Here is a 22,500-nt window from a genome sequence, read left to right on the forward strand (position 1 = left end):
TACACTTGAGAATTTTAATATTTTTTTGTTTTTTTATCTGCTGATTCGATGAATATAGCAGAAGATCTGACATCTGCATAACTTGGGATACAATGCTTTTTGTATTTGCCACCGAGATAGTGGTTAGGGAAGTCTATTGTGATACCAAAGATCCCTGGTTCTAGTTTAGTGGTTAGGGAAGCCTATTGCGATACCGAAGGTCCCTGGTTCGATTCACGTAGAAGGCATGGTTGTAACCCTTCATAGGAGGAAAAGGTGACCCACCTATTAGTTTGCTTCTATAATAAAGTCACCACCACTTCTTGCCTTAGTTGTGGCTAAACCGAAGTGGGCCGAAGGCCTGCAATGGGAGTTTGCTTTGTAGATTTTATTTTTAGATTGTAGATCATAAGAGAAAAATCATGAATTTAGATTCATAAAATAAAAATGAAGGATAAAAAGCATATTAACATGTTGACTGTTGATATGCATAAGGTATTGCATGAGTGGACCACATTACTTATCACATTGTTAAAAAGTATGGAACAATTATTTTCAAAAGTGGAAATTTTATTATTTGGTTCATGTGCATGCCAATGTATATGCATATGCTAGACACGTATAGGCTATCATCTTCAAGTATAATTTAGGTTCTGCACTATTTATTAGACAGCATAATAACATTTGTATTAGATCATTCCAAATCTCAAACCTAAGTATATTTTTTATTTATAAGTTTGGAAAAAAAAAGAAAACTAGGTTATTTTATGTAAGATACAATGTGGTGTTTTATATCAATTCTATTCATTTTTAAACAATACTTTGTGCTTCTCAGAACATTCTAGCACATATTCATATGTTTTGAAGACATCATTTCAAAATGAATATTATTTCCAAAATTTTAAATTTTTGTCCATTTTTATGAGTAATAAAAAGATACATTTGTAATTTGGGTCATGCAGAGTGATTTGGAGGCCAGAGAAATTTATATTCCCATAAGGAAGCTGTGGAAAAGGTGACCCACCATCGCATCTGGAAATTATGGCAATCTACTAGAGACCCAAGAATTAAAACTCACTTAAACGCTCTTCAAAGGACCATTAAAAAAGGTATCAGGGAATTTAAATCTCAACGGAGCAACTTCTTAAACACTCTTGCTACTGAGGACGATTCCCTCTATGACACTGCTTGTAAATTCAAAAAGCCTTTCAAGCAGATTCCTCCACTTTATGGTTGCAGTGGACTTGTTTATTCTGAAGAAGCCAATACTTTCGCTGACATTCTTGAAGATACCTTTACTCCCAATGCTTCCCCATATGATAATGATCATATCGCCAAAGTCAATAGAAGAGTATATTCTTTCCTTAATAGCCCTGGACCACGTAATTTCACCTTTCTTGCTTCTCCGAGAATTGTTGCGGATTTTATTAGCTCTTTAAAAACTAAAAAACTGCTGGATGTGATGGCATTTCTTCCAAAGCACTCAAGCATCTTCCAATTAATGCAATTACATGCTTAACTAAAATAATTAACTCAGTTATCAAGTTCTCTTACTTCCCACAAAAGTATGGAAACATGCAGTTGTTGTCGTCTTCCCTAAGCCTCATCAAAATTCTACTTTTCCTCAAAATTATCGGCCTATCAGTTGACTTAGTCAAATTTCTAAAATTGCTGAAAAAATTATTCTGTTTTATATTAATCAAATCATGCCTGCCAGCTCTTATACTCCTGATGAACAATTTGGATTCAGATATCTGCACAGCACCAATCATCAGCTTCTCTGCATTATCAATTACATTACTGATGGATTCAATTGCAAATTTCCTACCGGCACAATTTTCTTAGATATTGCCAAAGCCTTATATTCAAATGATTTCAGCTCAATTTTTCAAACCATTTTATTCGACTTATTGCCTCTTACCTCAGAAATCTGACTTTAGCTGTCAAAGTTTGAAACACCCTCTCAACTACTAGAAATATTATTGATGGTGTCCCTCAAGGCTCCGTTCTCTCTCCTTTTCTTTACAATATTTATACTCAAGATATTCCAAAAGAATCTCGTATTACTATCGCCTTATTTGCCGACGATACCGCTATCCTATCTCAAGCTGCAACCATCAATACTGTACAAATTTTTCTACAAAACTATTTGGAGCTTCTTGAAAACTGGATGATGCTGTGGAGAATTGCCATTTGCACTGACAAAACCAAAGCTGTTATTTTCAGAAAAGGACAAAAAAATTTCCTTTCGCCTAATCCCATCTTTTTGACAACGAAATTCAGTGGACGGATCAAGTGAAGTATCTTGGAGTCACGCTTGACAAAAAACTAACTTTTCGACAACATTTACACGAAACTGTCAGGAAATTCAATATCTCAATAGCTACTATGCGTCCTCTCCTCGGCAGTCATAGCAATCTGACTGTCAACAATAAGCTTATTTTATACAAGTCCATCCTTAGACCTACTTTACTTTATGCCAGTCCGGTATGGGGACACGCCACTAAAACCCACATAAAAAAAGATCCAAGTTATTGAAAATAAAACCCTTCGTGAAATTATTAATGCACCGTGATTCATCCCAAATTCATATATTCACAGAGATCTTCAAATTGATACTATACAAAATTATATCAAAAAACTTGCAACAAATTTTTTCCTTTCTGTACTATTACATCCAAACAGCTGTATCAGCTCTTTGCGATGCTCACCTTTTCCCAGAGCAAAACACAAATATCCTTCGGATATTCTAACCTAACATTTTGTTAATTATTTGAAGTGCCTACTACCTTACTAAACCAACTTTTTTTTCATAGTGCTGGTCTATTTTCATTCATTTCATCTTTCTTCGCCAACTGATGGCGGCTAAGTGAAATATCTCATTCTACCATCTTGATTCTTCATATTTTCCTTTTGTTGTTCCAGACATTCTTTTATCTGATACAGAGTTAAAGCGCGCTGTCACTCTCTTTTCATTCGACACAAGCAAGTGGTACATGCAGCCACAAATGGTGCTGTGAGCCAGGAGACCCTAAAAGGAAGCCTATCATGATCCGCTGGAGGGGGCCACGTGGCAGTTAAGGTGTTAAAGAAAACAACAACAACAAAAAAAAATTGTAATACTTTGTTCTATTGAAATTTGGAATCTTTTCACCTTCTTAAATTATAGGACGTTCATCATTTTTTTATACTCCCATTTGGAAAGTGGGTTTCCATCTTTTTTGTTTTCTTTTTTTGTTCTTAAAAGCCAATTCTCATCAGTGTGTTTGGTATCTCATTACATTGTATTAGTGTCATAAACTTAATCTTCTTACACTGATTTTTAACCGTTTGACTGCTACGCGGCGCAAAAGCGCTGCGTTCATTTGTCTCGAAAACCGTGCGCTGCGAGTTTCAGTGTGTCTTTATTGCTCTGTGTGTGTGAACGTATGTAGTCTGACCTCATGCGTACTTTGTAATACGAGTGCATTCTAAAATAACTAACTGCGTTGCTGTTTTCGAGACAAATGAACGCAGCGCTTTTGCGCCATGTAGCAGTCAAACGGTTAAACACTGTCGGTGATTTCATCTTTCTCATATGAGAATGGTCTTCATTCATCCGGATTTATTATCAGTCTGTGTTGCAGTATTGAAATATTTTTTCCCATTTTGCAAAACATAGGTTTCTATCTGTAATAACTTCATTAAATCTTGATTTAATAAAAAGTGAGTAATATAAGTAACGTCATTTTTTTTAAATCAAAATGTATTTGTGGGTAGAAATTTTTAGTATCTGAAAGTTTTACAGCTATACAGTCACATCTGAGAAGCTGTGTGAATTTCATGTTATTTGATGTGTTTCCAAAACTTTTAAACTAAAATTCATTATTTGTAACTGAACTTTTTGGTCAGTTATTTAATTGCAACAAAACTTTAGAAAACTGTCTGCTTAAAGAATATGAGATTTTGTGGAAGAAACTGGCTTGCATTTGTATTTATTACAAGTGCTAGGGGAAGGATAAAGAAATGAAGCAGCTAATCTTTTCATATACTAGGAACTGAATCTAGATTCGTTTACAAGTGTTTTCCAGTTTTAGCCATGCAGTTACTGGTAGGCTTGAAATTATTGAATGTAGGTATTTTTGGTCCATGTATTTTCTAAATAAAATATCTCTGTTTTAGTTAACACGAAATTTTACAGTTACAGTTGTATTAATTAATTTACTTGGCATATCTCTGTCTAGCATGTTAAAAGATATATAAATAAAACATTAATGTGAAGGGTTATGTATTCTACAGGGCTGTGGAGTCGGAGTTGCGTAGATTTTGGGGTAAAAGGAGTTAGGAGTCACTAAAAACACGTCGACTTCAAATCCAGTTTTTGTTGGACAATTTGAATTTGAAATGAAATTAAAGGGAATTGAAAAAAAAAATTAATGACAAACTGAGTTAATATTTTTATTTATGAACTATATACATTAATAAATAGTTATTTCCTATTTTATTGTCATATTAATAAAAAAAAATATAAGAGAGCAGGAGGGATGTGATATTTGCCATTATTAATTAATCTGATTCATTTAGTTACAAATCTCATTGGTAAATTTAGGTAAGCAGCAAGAAAAAGCTATTATTGATCGAGCAACGCGATGGGGAAGTGCATATTTGATGATATGGATTTTGTTGGAATTAAGAACTTTTTCAGAAGATGTGGATAACCCTATTTTACTAACAGAAAGACTGTGGAATGATCTTGCAGAATTGGAAACTCTTCTTTCGATACTGTGTATAGCCACAAAAAAGCTACAATCTGAAGAATTAACAGGAGGTAAGAATGTTAGAAGATGTAGATAACCCTAATGTTTCATTCTCAGAACAACTGGAGTATTAAAATCAGGACAGTCTAATTGCAGACATTGCAACTGAGTCTCTGTCATCCTCTTACACCAGGGATGTCAAACTCATAGGTGCACTTGGGCCAAACAAACAAGGTTTAACTTTAGGTGGGCCGCAAAAAAAAAAAAAAATCAATATTCATAGAAACGTAGATTTATTTCGAATAATACAATAATAAACATATATATATATTTATATAGAAAAGAACAAGAAAAATTTAATGTTTACGTCCTGATACTTGACATCTCTTCTCTGCTATTATCTTTCCTATTTTGGGAAAAGATTATTTTGCAGTGATAACTTTCAACGCTGACCTAAGGTGAGCATCATTAATGCGGTTTCTAATAGGAGACTTATTACCTTTCATGACTGAAAATAACTGCTCGCACTGATAAGTGCTACCAAACATGAAAATAATTTCATATGCGAATTTTCGAGTATTTTCAAACCTGGCTGGTAAATATTTGTAAAATTCAGGCACGCCCACTTCAATGAATTTTGCTTTCAAATTCGAGTTGCATTGAATCTCGATCACCTCCATTTGCATATGGCTGGGTACTGAGTCAATACTTATTGAGAAAATCGAAGAAAACAAAAAAAATTTGTCTTTGAGGGAACTAAAGTCATTAAACCTCATTTCAAATTCAGTTGTTAAATTTGCAATTTTTTCTGCGTATTTTTGATACGAACAAGTATCTAAACTTGATTTGTTCATGCTGCACGTCGGGAAGTGCGTCAAATCTTCATTTTTAAGCTGTTTTTCCCAAAGAACTAGTTGACATTTGAATGCTTTAATTATGTCAAACATGTTCGTAATGATATGATCTTTTCCTTGTAACGATAAATTTAAATCGGTTAAGTGTTTGGTTATATCAACCAAGAAAGATAAATCTTGTATCCATATTGGATCGTTCGTTTTTAAAAACTGATATATTTCTTCTTTCAAATCCCAGAATTGTTTGGGAATAATCTTGGAGCAAGATAACCAACGTACCTCGGTATAGTAGGACAAACCCGAATATTCACTATCTATCTCACTTAAGAAAGCAGTGAATTGATGCCGATTTAAACCTCGAGATCTTATAAAATTTATAACTTTTTTTATATATGACAAAACATTCTCCATATTTATTACTTTTGTGCATAGAATTTCTTGATATATAATACAATGCATATGATGAATGTTTGAACCGTGAATTTCACTAAGTTTTTTTCTTAGTAATGTTACGAAGCCCTTGTTTTTCCCGGTCATTGATGGAGCGCCATCTGTAGCTACAGAATTTAATTTTGCAAAAGGTAGATTGTATTTCTGCAGAAGTCCAAAAACACAAGTAAATATATTTTCTCCTGTGGTAGTACCAGGCATTGGTATTAGTTCCAGTAATTCCTCAAAAATGTTAAAATTCTTGTCACAAGAATGAAGAAACACTGCTAATTGAGCTTTGCCACTAATGTCCGAGCTCTCGTCACAGGCAATGGAGAAAGTTTCGAAACTAGATGATTTTGCTTTGATCTGATCACTTAAATTCGCGGCTAAATCAGTAACTCTTTCCGCAACTGTATTTCGAGACAATGAAATTGATTGAAAAGCCTTCACGTTTCCAGGATAAACAATTTCTCCAGCTTTCATTAGGCATTCCTTGATGAAATCACCGTCAGTAAAAGGCTTCGAATGTTTAGCTATCAACTCGGACAAGACGTAGCTTGTATGTACCGCCGCTTCACTTTCTTGCAATACTTTTAAAACATGGACTGTTGCTTTTTCACTCCTAACTTGAGCTCTTTCAACTTTTCTTCTCTCATTAATCCTTCGTAATTGTTATATTTCGATTTGTGTTGTTCGTAATGATGTTTAATATTATATAACTTTGGTACATTAATAGTATTATTACATATCAAGCAGATTATTTTATCTTTTACATCACAGCAAAAATATTCTAATTCCCATTTTACTTGCAATATTTTATGTTCGTCAGCGATTTTTCGTTTAATTTTACTACCACTTGGTTTTGATATAGACATACTGAATACAAAGGGCTGGAATAAACACGGTTAACGTTAAAAAGTTAACAAAAATGTATTCTTTCCACAAGAGATAAATCAAAATGCTGAAATATTTCTTCAAAAATATTCTAACAATATCACAAAATGTCAAACGTTTAGCAAAAATCAATTGAAAACAGAGAAACTAATTCTATCTCACAGCGAAATCGCTACAAATCAATCGCAGCATTAAGTAAACAAACAGTTTGCTAGAACTACAGCTACTACTGAGATGAGTTGTTTGTTCTCGGCTTTTATAAGCTTTATAATTAATTTCTCGAATATACTGGAAACATCTATAAATATCTGGATTTTTGTGGATGGCAACAGCAATTACGAGATATTTATTTATTAGGTATTAAATGCACGCGCTGTTCTATTTTTAACCTTCCAACGCAGCTGTCTTTTCAAAAATCGTCTGCGTTGCTAAGGCAACATGAAGCAAATCTAATTACCATTCTAAATAAAAAAATAACTATGAAATCCGTAACAATATGAATTAAGTAATAATAAAGCAAAGTACATGCACCAATATATCGTACAAAACTATGATTGGAAAACTGAGACCATGAGTTCGGCCACATTCGGCTATCGGGGGATGCGTACAAGTTCTGAGTGCACGTGTCCCCCAAAAGCCGAAGGTAGCTGAATGCAAGCTACTCACATGCATTTGTAATTTAAGTAGTTTGTGTGTCAGCTCACTGTGAGTAATCTAACAACACTGAATAAATTATCGTTAATTACTTAGCAGTAAACATTTAATTTTTTTCTTCGTTGATATGTTATTTTATTATTATATATTATTATTTGCCGATATATCGGCCGGGTCGCAAAAATATTTGTTGTGGGCCGCGAGTTTGACATCCTTGTCTTACACTGATGAATTAGATTTTGAGAAATATTTGGATAATATTGAAAAGGCTAAGGCAAAGCGAATGAAAATAAAGAGCCTTTAGATATAAAAATGCAAAAATACAAAACAAGATTTATACATGGGCCTTGAAGAAATAGAGAAATATCATTGCTCTTGCAAGACACCTCTTTTAGAACTTATAAAAATCTATCCTGAAAAGTTAAAGGAAGTAGCCCTAACAGTAACAGCTCTTCCTCCTGCTCAAGTCAGAGTGGAAACACTCTTCTAAGTTCTGAAGTTTATCAAATTGGATCTATGGTCCTCTAACAAAGATCTTGCTGAAGTTATACTGTTTCTTAGAAATTACTAATGCCAGTTTTATCTGTCATCCGGGAATTGTGTCATCGCGTAAAAGACTCAGAGCTACTCTGGAGAGCGCATATGATGCGTTACCATTTCCCAAGAGGCGTTGTTATGGAGATGAGGCACCTCGAAGTTATCACTCTACTTGTTCACATCCCCCCCCGCCCTGCCTGAGCGAATTCGCTGTTCTTTCAGCTTTGTTCAAGGTCATTCTCTGTCTGTCCCATTAAAATCTTACTTCTTTCAATCGTTAAGCTATTAACTAATATTAAGCACTTTTTATTCCCTCCTTAAAAGGATTCTTGTGCGCTGATACTTTAATTAAACTTAATCTCTTAAGAGAATTTTGTACTCTTTTTTTTTTTTTTTTTTTTTTTTTTTTGTCATAGCACTGAAAAGTTAAAGCTATTATTTTATTTATTCTAAAGTTTCTCCTCAGAGGCAGTTCTGGCCATGTCTTTAAATTCAATTTGCCTAACGAGTTCTCACTTTTCCCCCTCTCTCAGACCCGAAGCACCTATGATGTGAAAGCTGTTTCGCAAGTGTTTTCGCTCTTGTGTTGTTAACACCACAAAACCATTGATCAAGGAAATTTCGAAGCTTTTCAAAATTCATGATGTAACCCCTTCAAAATTGATTCTGGCCCTTTTTCTATCTCAAAATTTACTAAATTAAGTCCTTCAGCATTTTTTACCTTTTTTCACTGTGGAAGGCAGTTTACCATTTGTTATTTTTTGTAAAATTTAGACACCAAATCTTTACCTCTTTTTGATGATAATACCAATCTTTGATGATGTGGGGATAAAGGCTCCAAGCCTAAGTGCCTCGTAAATGAACCCTTCCTTGGCCCTTGTTAATGCCTGTTTTTCGATTTAATAATAAATGCTAATTAAGGTAAAAAATTTGCTATTCATCAATTTTTTTCTGTAGCATCTATTACTTCTTTTATAATACAAAAAAAAAAAAAAAAAAAAAATGCTGTAATCCATGTGTTTATGTTTACATATTTATATGTCGGAGTCGGTCATTTTCCCTATCGACTCCACAGCCCTGGTATTCTAGCATGAAAATATTATTACATCCACAAGAAATTCAGTGTCGCAGTCTGAAAATAAGACTGATGCTGGGTAAAAATAAATTATTATGATGATTTTACTGACCTTAATTTTTTTAAAGTAACCTTTTGTGGAATATGTATACGGTACTTTATGTACTCATGAACGTTTAAAAGAAGTTTTAAATCTTCATCACAGGATCCGAGATGGTGACTAAATTATTAAAAAGCAGTGCTGTGGTTTAAAAAAAATCACAAAGAGTAAAGTCTGAAATTATGAATGATTAAATGCATTTTTCAGTTACAAAAGTCTGAGAGCCTTACTAAAGGTACATTATTGTAAAAAGAAATTTTGATATTTTTGTCTTTGAATAATTTAATCTCTGATATGGGTATTTTAGATATCAGTATGATTTATTTCCATTAGAGCCTTTGTTAACAACTGGTATTCTCAGTCATTGGCAGCAAAAGCCCCCAGTGAATAGTGACTTGAAGAGCATGAACATTCTCTCCGATTTTTGATTTTGAACCAAGAAAAATATGGTTTTATATAGTTCTGATTTTCACTAGGCATTTCACTATTTTGTTTTGAGGTTCATAAATGAATCCAATGTCTAATTGTCAGCAACAAGTTAAGAAAATTGGGATTCAATTAATGTCAACAGATATTGGGTTCAATATTTATTTTATGTTCATGAGTGCTGATTCAATTTAAAAAGACTTTTCTGAAACCTATAACAGTGTTAAATTTGCAGTTGTATCCACATCTAAAAACGCAAATTAATGCAAGTTAAGGTGTTAATGCATCATCATTTCAGCTATTGCTAATAATGTCTGAAAAGTGTAAACCATCAAATGTTTCATTCTCAAGTTAATGAATTAATACATGTCCTTTTCTTTCTTTTTCTCCCAAATAACTGCATCATCATTTCAGCTATTGCTAATAATGTCTGAAAAGTGTAAACCATCAAATGTTTCGTTCTCAAGTTAATGAATTAATACATGTCCTTTTCTTTTTCTCCCAAATAACTGAATCTACTATTTACTGGAATATTCTCTTTTCCTAAAGTGGTAATAATGGTAGTTTGTGTCAGTTCCTAAAGTGGTTAGTTCCTAAAGTGGTAATAATGATAGTTTGTACTGGAACACTGGTAGTTTGTGTCTCAGCAAAGGGGCTGCCTGCATGAGCATTTTCCCTATGTGTAACATGGATACAAGCTAGTTACTTTAGAAAGTCCTCCATGTCCTTCCCTTAGGCAGATAGCCCTCAAGTGCTAGTCCATAGTCAGATAAACCAAAATCCCTTCCCTTATAATGTATTTTTTTAGAGTTTTTGCTGTACTTGACTTACTCTCAACTTCTCTTCGAGAAGTTAAGTTATTTACTAAGCTGAGCAGTTTTTGAAATTTCTGAGAGTGGTAACCATTGCATGGCATTCTAAGGTTCATTTAACATTTTAAAATGCCCAGGCCATCCATTCTTCTCTTCCGTGGAGAAAAGTATGGGAATAAAATGGTCGCAGGTATTGTTACGAAAGCAGACTTCCATTAGAAATTCTTTAGTATGTTGATAAAAATTGGACAACACTGAGCAGTTGCGACAATTCGTTATCACCCCCACTATATTACTTTCTATGGTTTACCTCCAGTTATAGTAAAATATAGACACTGTGAATTTATTTTTAATTTCTTCTAAAATTTATTATTTAGTATTCATAAGGACCTGATTTAGACAGTTTAGTTTTAGTGAAGAGTAAAATGAAAAATAATTGATATAAGTTAACTGCTATTTATGTTTTTTCTTCGCATTTTGAAAAACTGATTAAAATTTGGAACCAGCCTCTTATGGCAGGTCCCAAATTTTCAAAGTATACAGAATATTTTATTGAGTATTTCCAAAGTTATTGGGTCTTTGCATCTAGAAAGGTTCCTAATGGGCACTTTATTTGAAAAACAGATAATCAGTGATGATGCAATATGAAACATTATAAGTAATCTTTTTTTTTTTTTTTTTTTTAATATTATATAGATAACTTATTTCTGTTGATTAACTTGACTAAATGTAAGAGTGATTTGTTGCTTTAAACTTCTCCCAGAATGATTGGTACAAGTTTGGCAATATCTTTGCCAACTTTCATAATTGGATTAAAAAGTTTTACTTTCACATTTTTAAAGCCTGTGAAATGCATTTCCCGCCAAAATATCACTTAATTTTAAATGCCGGCTTTTAATATACAAGTTGAAAACAAAAAGTGATGTTTTTTCAAGTGTATAACACACATCTATAATTTCAGACTATTTTTTATTTTTAGGTATATTCGCTGTATAACATGCGCCTAATTCTTCATAAAGAAATCGAAGACGCATTTACAATGCTCTTATCTTTTGAAGTCACTTATTCAAAGATTTATCCTAGACTTTCGAACAATAGCATATCAAATTGACGAGTGATAAGGGGAACAATATGTGTGTGTGTGGGTTAAATGCTTGAGGGAGTAAATATTCCTGCAAAGAAGGTGGATTGTATTCATTGTAGATGTCCAAAAGAATGCTGTTGTAGGGTTTCGACGAAAGGGGGATATAGTTTGGAGTAAGAATGCACTTGGAGCCTGAATGGATTCGTAAAATTAGAAGTTAGATGTTTTCTCTTTACTAGTCTTTATTCTAGGTTAAAGCTGGAACAGTTCATATATTTGATGAACAAGTTGATTGGTAGGAGTTCAAATTTAAAAAAACATGAATGTTCAAAACATAAATCAGCTTTACATTAGTAAAAGCATCTTTACTGAAGCCCTTCCAGTTTTGGGGACTATGCCATTTAATTGATACAACACAGAAACGGCTGTCATTACATGATGTATAAAAATCCTTTAATTTGCAACAACATTTCAAATAACTTGTTTATATGGTGGTAGTGTGTAAGACAGCATATCATTTTATTTCAGATTATAACTTACAAACAGTGCAGATACTTCTATATAATTTGAATCATTATTTTTTAATAATTTATTGAAATGAATTAAAGATATTTAATTTATAATACATCAAGTTGAGATTTGTTAATTTTTATTTTAATACACAAAGGTACTTTTGTACGAGTTTAATGTAATTACAAGTACATTAAACATAAAAGGAAGATATATGTGGATTTTTGTTAAAAATCTTACGCCAGACTAAGGCATGACCGCCATTAGTCTGTGACAGGCAGCCCAATCCTGTTTAGAAACATTAAAAAAAGTACAATAATTTTTTACCACATTAGCCATTGTGAACAAGTGTCCAAATGGTCACCACACGTCAATATCACATAATGGACATGATGAAGAGTCTGCTGAACCAAATCTGTGTTTCATGAGGTAGTCATTCTAGTTTTTAATCTAAAGTTAGTGACACCGACAGGTCTGAGGTCACACGGAGGTAGCAAAAAATTGGATCTTCCATTAGGGAATGGCAAATCTTCCTCTTCACGGAGTCCCCATTCTTCTCTCGAAGATAAGCTCCACATCTGGCTCCAAGCAAACAGGAATTTTGGGTTGAGGAATGACATAGCCAGCCAGTGTCAGCAAACTCATTACCTGTGATTTCACAATGACTTGGGATCCACTGCAGGATAACATTGCTACCATTATTTATTAGAAAATTTATCACAAGCTCACAATTTAGAGCAGACACACTTAAACATGTAAGATAAAAAAATATGTAAATCAGCTACATTCCTCATTTTTAATTTGGATATTTCCTCCTTATTCTAAAAATGATAACAACATTTCTGGACTGCATAATTTCTAGATTAATCTATGCCATAAAGCTTGTGTAATACTGATGACATAGTTATTTCGGAATCTAAACTCTGCAAACTGAAACCTTTGTAAACCATAACCTTCCTCTTTGGTGAGCTGCCATATTGGATTTAATACTTACTTTGCTTGTAACTCTGTTGCCGCTTGGACGTCATTTCGCTGTGATCTGTTTCTGTCGCAATTGTATTAAAAAATGTACATATTCTTGAATAGGCGCAATTAGAGTGCCACGTGAACTGTGGCTCTAAATGTGAATTTAAATAGAAATAGAAAAATTTCTTATTCATTGTGGATCAGCATTTCAGTATGCTAGGCAATCGGTATTCTTCCTCTTCAATATGGACCTACGTTCTATGCCTAACAACAATGCCACGTCTTTTTCTTCTATATATATGAAATGTTGCTAATATTTAGGCTCTAAAAGTTGTACTTTTATTTTACACAGTATGTTAGTCCATTCATGATAAAAGAGCAGATAAAGTGCAATGAAAGGCCATTTTAGATTTTATATTTTAATTTCACAATCAAGTATATAAAATCTACATAACAGTATTAAAAAATACAACCTTTAGTATCTCTTTGCTTTTCATAGTTTTTGATCAATATGTAATAGTTTACAATGACATTTATAAAATTCACAGTTTCACAATCACATTTATAAAAAGAAATGCAAATAGAAAATATATTTATACAAACTAAAAAATATACAATAAAAGCAGGAAAACATTTCAGACAAAATATAAATGTCAGTATTTTTTAAAACTACTAAATAAATGTTGTTGAGAGTGCATAAAAATTAATCTTTAATATTCAGTTTAAAAGGAAACAAAAGCCTGCAATATAAAATGTTTAAATCCTTCAGAAATTGAAGTAAAACAATATTCTTCAACATTTTTTTTTAGATTTCAAAATGAAAATTATTTTTCACAAGAAAAATACTTACAACAGAATTAAACTTGAAATTAAAATAACTGAAAGGATTATAAAGTTTTTAAATTTTTTTTATGTTAGTTTTTATGAAAGCATAAGGAAATATTTTATTTCTGAATTAATTATTTATTTTATGAAAGAATAAAGATTTCAGATGTTATTAGAGAAAAATATGAAATCACAATATAAAACTATTAAATCATTAAAACAAATCAGGCCTGCTACTGATTAAGGTGATAGCTTTCAAATGCAAATATTTACTGTTTTTAGAGTAAAACTTTTCTTTCCATACTCAAAAAGTTGCAGACTACACATTTACTTTCAATCAACAATAAGTATCTAGCCTTCAAGATATCTAAATAACTAAAATTAATTTTTCTTATTGAACATATCTCTGATAATAAAGTGAAAAAAAAAATATTAAAAACTGTTGGCTACTCATTTCTTTGAGTGTGATACTAGCTTTAACAGTGTTACTTATACTGCTGTTTATTGGCAAAATATTTTTTATATCTCAAACACATTATGGATGTCAATACAACGAGTGTAAATGGGAAAAATTACTATTTAATATGAGAAAATAATTTTTATGTAGAATTCGATACAGTGGCGTACGATTCGGCAACTTCTTTTACTAGAACAGCACATTTCACAAACATGGGAGTTTGGCAAGCACTCTGGGGCATCTACAATAATAGAAATAAATATATAATTATATCAAAATAGAGTTGATTTATGAGAATTGAAAAAGTTGTATTGTTCCAACAATTTATTTTACTATTGCAAAAATGATGTTCATAAATGCTGCTAGCCAAGCAAGAAAACTACCAATTGTTATTGTTGTGCAGCTGAAATAAGTGAGTGATACACAACAATCAGTTGCTATGAAATTATTTTTTAAGTGCCAACTATCAGGAAAGCAATGTTGTGTATATCTTTTTGTTACTTTTTAATTTGAAATGCATAATCTGCTTACATCTTGAAATACAAATGCATGAAATGACAACTTTATATACAAACAGAGGGGATAGATGTAAAGCATAGCAAGGCATGACTGGACGGAGTATATGAGGATAATCAAAACAGAACATAGTTGACTGTATGCAGAATCAGATGTCACGAAGATTCAGTATTTGTTAAGAGAATGAACAATCCATACAATTGTAAAAATGATGTGGATAAAAAAAGAATTTTTACCAAAATGATTCATTATGAGTATTTATCATAATTATAATGAAATTACAAAAAAAAAAAAAAAAACATACGAAAATTTAGATATTTGTATGATAAATACTCATAATTAAAATGAATCATTTTGATAAAAATCTAAAATTTTTTTCAAATATCTCAAATTTAGATATTTGAATGGTTGGTACTGTGCTCTCAATCCTTGCAACAGAAAGTCTGTTAATATTTCCATTTATTTCATGAATTTCGCATTGGAGATCTTATGATGCCTCTAGTTCTCATAAGACAACTTGAACAGTTAAACTGTAATTCAGAAGTGAAAAAAATAAATGCACATATGAAGTTAAATAAGAAGTGTACTACTGCAGTAAAATAAAGAGCTTGACTTTTATATGGGCTGCAATTTGATAAATCTGGTTGAAATTATATCATGAAAATTTAACTAAAATGAAAAATGTTTAAACCCTTAGAAACACACACACAAAACTTGTATCAATACAAACATGATAGCAGGTACTTTGTATACACACACATCTTTGAGCTTATTACCAAAGTTTTAACTTGCATTCATTCTTATTGAATACAATATCTGGTAACAGTACATTCAATTTTAATTACAGCTGGCATAGGCAAAACATCAAATGAATTTACTGAGATTTTCCAAAATACGGACTTTCACCTTAGAATAAAAATAGCATTTTATATTTAATCACCTAGCCAAAATGACTATGTGCCTTGATAGGCAGATGGTCATAAAACATAATCCTCTGATATCCTCTGGTTTAATTTTATTCTAATAATTCATCTAAATTTACTACACTATAAGTCACCTTAATGATAATCACAAGGAAACACAAAAATGTAAATCACCGGTAGTCAACTTCTTTGATGAGTGGGCATCATTGTCTTTCGACTTAATTTCAATAATCCTAACTAGTTGTGTTCCTTCATTCCAAGAGAAATCTGCTAATATAAATTTTAAATAATTGTTAAATTGCCTAATTTTAATAATCATGTTAATTTTATCAAAGCTCTGACAAGCCTATTTAATTGCTTTTAGATTTTTATCACTTGCAAAGAAAGAATAGTATTGTATGCAAATTACAACTTGAATGCAATTAACAAAACAGATTTTAAACTATTAACTCACATTAAAAGAGGATTCAAATGGGAATCAGAACAGAATCACACAAAATGAACAAGTGATTATGGAGCATAGGACAGATAACAGCACATACAATAGACTTTAGCAGCTGCATTTATTATTATTATTATAAAATTATTTTTACAGAATACAAATATACATAAAAAACTGGTACATATCTAAAAGATAATTGGTTCATCAGCTTTGAAAAATTTAACATCTGCCAATACGTCTTTGATCAACAAATCATGAAATTTAAATGTAGCTGAAAGCTCATCTTTGTAATTATCTGCATTGCTTGTATTGTCTGCAGGCATGCCACTTTGCATTTTAACCATTTTACTGTGTTTTGAACCAGAGAGATGGCTTTGGAGTTGTTGAGAACTATTCAGATGTGCAGCACACAACGTGCAGATATAGAAATTGCCTCTATTTTGCACATAAGGGCTTAATGAGAGTTCTGACACACCAAGTGAAAGATAATTATTTTCTTCAGATGATGTAACTGATGGCTGATAGACTTTCTTTCTATGTTTTTCTGAAAACATATGATCCTTATATGGTTGAATACCAGTAAATGTTTTATTGCATGGAACACAGGAAAACATTACCCCTGTTAAAAAAGAAAGATAATAATATGCTAACAGTTCACAGGGAATTTTACAAAGTTCAGATTCTGAATATTATACTCATAAATGTTTGCATTTTATTTAAAAATCTTCCATTTCTATTAACTAGACTATAAAAATACACTCTTAGACAAAAAAAAAAAAAAAAAAAACGACACACCAAGAAAGAGTTATCCGAATGGGACAAAAATCGGTAGAAGTGATGTACATGTACAGAAAAACAAATGATTCAGCTTGAAAAAAATTGGGTGATTTAGTGAAGTGATAGAGCTTTACAAAGTGAAAAAAGTCAGTAGCGCATTTGTCCACCTCTGTCCCTTATGCAAGCAGTTATTCGGCTCGGCATCGATTGATAGAGGTTGCGGATGTCCTCCTGAGAGATATTCCAAATTCTGTCCACCTGGCGCGTTAGATCGTCAACATACCGAGCTGGTTGGAGGGCCCTGCACATAATGCTCCAAACATGCTCAATAGGAGAGAGATCCGGTGACCTTGCTGACCAAGGTGATGTTTGGCAAGCAGTAGAAACATGTGTAGTGCAGGGGCGGGCATTATCTTGCTGAAATGTTAGCCCAGGGTGGTGTGATATGAAGGCCAACACCATGGGCCTATGATCTTTGTTCAACGTACCACTGTGATGTAAGGTTGCGACGGATTACAAAGAAAAGGATCCTACTATGAAATGAAATGGCACCCCAGACCATCACTCCTAGTTGTTGGCCTGTCTGCCGGAAGACAGTCAGGTTGGTATCATACTGCTGTCTGGGGCGTCTCCAGACTCGCCTTCGCTGGTCATCGGGGCTCAGTTCAAAGTGGGACTCATCACTGAAGACTATTCTACTCCAGTCGACATTCCAGTGCAAATGAGCCCGATACCACTGCAAACGGGCTTGACGTTGTACAAAGGTCAGTGGTAACCGGCGCAAGGAGCATCGTGACCTCATCTCCCTTTTCTCTGAGCCATCTATGAATGGTCCTTGTGGTCACTGAAGCACTAGTTGCACGTACAATCGATGATAATGATGCATCTGGGGCTGTGAGTGCCGCTCTGACGATTGCTCGGTCTTCACGTTCTGTCGTTTCTCTAGGCCTACCACTTCCTTCTTGATGCTGTGTGCAGCCATGTTTCACCCATTCCTGCCAGTCGCAGTGGCCCAGCCATGTAATGCAACCATAGCAAGGTGCGAGCATATGTGGACAGTATTAGTTACAGCAGCCCCTGAGTTTGAATCGACAATCAACTGAGATATCTCACCAAAATCCAGCTGCATATTCTTAGACCTTGTCATGTGAGTGTATATTAGCAATGGCTGCATGTTCTTATACTTTGCCACGCAATCATATTTTAGCACAATGTTGCATTTTTGCTCTCACCATGGGCATAGCTAGAGGGGGGGCAAGGGGGGCATCAGTCCCTGGGCGCAGAATACAAGGGCCGCCAAACTGATATTACAACATTTTAGAATTAAATGTTTTCCATCCTTGGCAAGCAGTAGGGGGCGTGAAATCTTCAGTTGTCCCTGGGCACTGAAAACCCTAGTTATGACTCTGGTTCATGCGTACAATTTTTTATGACATTTTCAAACATGCATTGTTATTTAAAGATATATTCACTGCTTTTTTATGAATATGATGTTAACAACCTTTAATTTACCAAGTAATGGGGTGGATGCCATATCATTTATTCATGAAGGGGCACTTCTATCTGACAAACCAGCATGCGAAAATGGCCACAGCATAATCTTTATGTTAACAATGAAACCATTTGGAGGAGTTGACATCCATGAAATGGTGTAACAAACAGCTTAATGTGTGTTAAAGTGCTGCAGTTGACTGGAACAATTACATATAATAAAATAATAATAGTAAGGATATGGATTCTTAAAAATATTCTTAGGAAATGACATGTGAGTATTCATGTTATTTTTATTTATTGTGTTGTTTGTTTTTACATTCGTGCTTCACAAGCTTCCAAAATTATAGCTGAGATCTTGGCATAAATCTAAACTTACTAAATATGTTTGGAGGCAGCTAAAACAAAGAAGTACCGAATCTTTCTTACTTCCCAATGAAAAATATTGTAACTTAATGCAACCACTCAAAAAATAAACTTTAAAATGTAATTCAGATCATCCTCTTATAACTGTTGCTCTCACAGCTGATTAACAACTAACTTGTCCTATATCCAAGAGCCATACTTATATGGTATTGAATAAGCACAGGTGTGGTGCAGCACACACCTATGGAAAAATCAATTGTACTGCTTTGAAAATGTGATCTTACAATTCCTCCCCAAAGTCGGCAAGGCCCATTGGGACCATATTAGCCCATATTCCACATTCTCCTCGACCTATTTATAGCTATTTATTTTTCTGTGGGTCATTATTTTTTATAATAAATTCTCAGTTACTTGTTGCTCATCCACAGCGATTACTCAAGGAGATGAACATGAACATATAGCTCACAAGGTTATTATATCGAATAAATGGTATTTCTTCTTGTACTGGTACTTATGCATTAATATATCCACCTTGCCATAATCTGATGATGTTTTTCATATGAAAAGTTAAAAATTACTCATTGGATGCAAGTTATCAATTTTCGTTACTATTTTGAGAAACAATTCTCAAACTATTGATATTTATCATATGTCAGCAAACATTAACAACAAATCAATACAAAACACAAATTTGAATTATTAAATAAGGATTATATGATTCACAAGAAATAAAAATAAAACATTAACAGTTTTTGAGAAATCCTGAATATTCTTTGCACTCTTCTTCTCCCCATATAACAGTGGTCTGCTTTTGTTAAAAAAAAAAAAAAAAAAAAAAAAAAAATCACAAATAAGACAATATAAACTCCATTGCACATTGGCTATCTACCAAATGCTTCTCATCATGGTTCTTTTTAAGGATTTTGTGGCAAAATACTGTACTCCTGTGTAAATTTTACCATTGCTGGGAAATTCTACAAGTGTAAGTTTTAAAATTGGGTTTAAGGTTAAAAATATCAACACTTATCTACAAAAACCATTGAAACTTGGAATATAACAAAAAGAATTAATATAAAAGTGGTAACACTGTTTCAATAAAGGGTTGTTACGAGTTTGAACAGCTGAAGAATAGTTATGTGCCTGGTTGCCATTGCTTAGCACATTCTGAAAATCTGACACATATTCACTTCAAACCAAGGCAGCTGCGATTATACGCAAGTACCCCTGTATTAGTGGTGAACTGGTGACTAATGCCATCTCTAATGATTATCTAAATTAATGCAAATGTGAGTCTCAATTTGAGACATTTCTTTTAGCGGAGTTTTATTCCAAACAAGATCTACAAAAGAATTTTCGTAGATCAGTGTTTTAAAAATGTCACTGAAGATGTACTTTATATATTTACATGTAAAATGTTTTATTACTTTTCAGGTAGATACTGCCAAATTAATTGAAAGTTGATGTTACATGTCACCAACACCAAAATGACCTGTTTCCTTATCATCATAAATGTCGCGTTTATTGTTCATAATAACGTCGCAAAATCCGGGAAAAGTGCAGAATAGCCCACTGCTTGGCGCGTTTTTAAGAATTGCTCATACTCGGTACCCATGTGCACATTCACCTATTTTCACTCTAAAAAAAACTCGCAGAATTGTACAAAAATGGCATTGCCCATTCAGTTTAATCCTAGTATTCCGTGCAAGAAATTTGGCTACTTTTGGTGACTTTATGATGAGCAGTGAAAACGGGACATATACGATGAGTAGTAAACGGGTCATTCAAAAAATATATATAGTTATACATAGTATATATTATGTATGTACACACATAGTATATAGACGTTCTTTGAATCATTTTTCGTGTTGGCAATAATTTTCAAAATCACGCCGTATACTAGGATTTTACCGCGCACTCCTTTGACTTTATCCATGTTACACATCGACCTATTTTCACTTAAAAAGTCAAAGAAAATTAACAAAAATCCAATTCTTACTTTTGTAAAAAGCGCCAAACAAATAAGTGGGTGATTCTGCACTTTACCCCGAAATCCCGTTTGTACCGTATACTAGGTTTAAACGCTCAAAATGCATAATATCGATCAAGATCAATATTAAGATAACTTTTCTCACTTCTGCTTTATTTATCCTCGGATGCAGGTTTCTGAAAAAATGCCTATTTACACTACTTTACAGAATACAGGAATTACAGATAGGGTTGCCACCTCTTGGCTGTCAAAATCCGGAAGAGGGAAAAAAAATATCAATTTTCATAACTTTTTATTTTATTTTAAACTTATATTTTGCATTTGATCGTACGGATTTCGAGATATCTGGTCTGGAACTAAAAAATTAAAACAACTCTTTGCAGTCCATTTTAAAATTGAAGAACGTTAGGATTTTTGCCATGACATTTCTTCATTTAAACGGTTTCTTTCCTTAGTCCATATTCGAATCCTATACTGAAAACATGCTCGCAGGCAGCGTTTGATACAGGTATAGACAAAACGAATGAAAATACTTTCTTCAACATATGTCTATTTTCCACCGTTGAGAAAAATTTTGCCCACCTCAGAACAACTCTTACATTTGATTTAACAATGCTGTCTTGAACCTCCCTCAAAATGCAGAAATCTTAATAAAGTTTATTTTCATCAAAAGTGATCTTTAAATCAATGGCCAGTCTCTCAAAGCATCCCATATAATCGGTTTTTTTTTTCATTGAAAGTACAGTCAAAAGTCGTTAATTCGGACACCCATAATCCGGAATGATCTATAATCCGGACCTCAAAGCTACAAACTTTCTGCGCATGCGTTGCGTTCACGCATGCGCACAGGCGTTTACGAGTGCGCGTAAGACCTTTACGGCTGCGAATATGTTTGTGCGCATGCGCGTGTAATGTGTGACGGAGGTAAGCTAAAATTATCTAATTCAGTTAATGTTGCAGATTGCGTTGTTCCTTAAACTACGAATTGGATCCGGCTTATTATTTTTTGCAGACTGTTAGAACAATTTCATAAAAGTAAGCTTGAACTTTCGATTATGTCAAATAGAATTTCCGATATATATTTTCTAATATGTAATTTGTATCTACAAAGCGAAAGTATGTTTTGCAATCCGAAATCTGTTTATCAATTTCACGCCGCGGATTGGAAATTGATCTATCAGCACTATCCTTATCTTCAGGGCAGATTTTTTATTTTATTTGGCTTATAATTCCTTACTAAGTGTAGTATTTCATCTCGATGTACTCCGTCTTTGATATGATTTAAATCAAGTTCCTCGTCATTATAATTCGCTTTCGATAGTGAAGAAAGTGAGAGAGAGGTTATTGAAAACGAAAACATTTCGATTGACAAATTAGTCGGTATTCTAAACACAGCAATTATAGAACTTGAACAGCGGAACTTTGTAACTAAACAAGAAATTATGTCTGTTTAATAGAATTAAAGAGAAAGTGTTATCACATGAAACGAAGCAACTTACATTGAAAGAAATGTTTAATAAAGTAAACAAATAAATATTAAACTTTTTCTTTTTGTAAATTTTGATACCCTTTAGATCATAATTGTTCTTTATTTCATAAATTACGGTTTCATATTTTTAATTTTGTAATTTTTGCATGCCATCTTACCAGATTTAAA

The 22,500-nt window shown here is 33.0% G+C and overlaps 2 long non-coding RNA genes across 2 annotated transcripts; both read right to left on the reverse strand.

Moving 5' to 3' along the window:
* Positions 1-12,154: 12,154 nt before the first annotated feature.
* LOC118196059 (uncharacterized) lies at positions 12,155-21,198 on the reverse strand. The gene is made up of 2 exons (XR_015042473.1): positions 20,989-21,198; positions 12,155-12,769 (listed from the first exon to the last, which is right to left on the reverse strand). It is a non-coding gene; the product is annotated as an uncharacterized LOC118196059 (long non-coding RNA).
* LOC146995634 (uncharacterized) lies at positions 13,463-20,993 on the reverse strand. Its single transcript, XR_015042474.1, has 2 exons — positions 20,853-20,993; positions 13,463-14,582 (listed from the first exon to the last, which is right to left on the reverse strand). It is a non-coding gene; the product is annotated as an uncharacterized LOC146995634 (long non-coding RNA).
* Positions 21,199-22,500: the final 1,302 nt, after the last annotated feature.

The sequence above is a fragment of the Stegodyphus dumicola genome, chromosome 8 (assembly GCF_044657685.1).
Source record: "Stegodyphus dumicola isolate Sdum_Otavi_A_Nest chromosome 8, ASM4465768v1".
Taxonomy (NCBI): Eukaryota; Metazoa; Arthropoda; class Arachnida; order Araneae; family Eresidae; genus Stegodyphus; species Stegodyphus dumicola.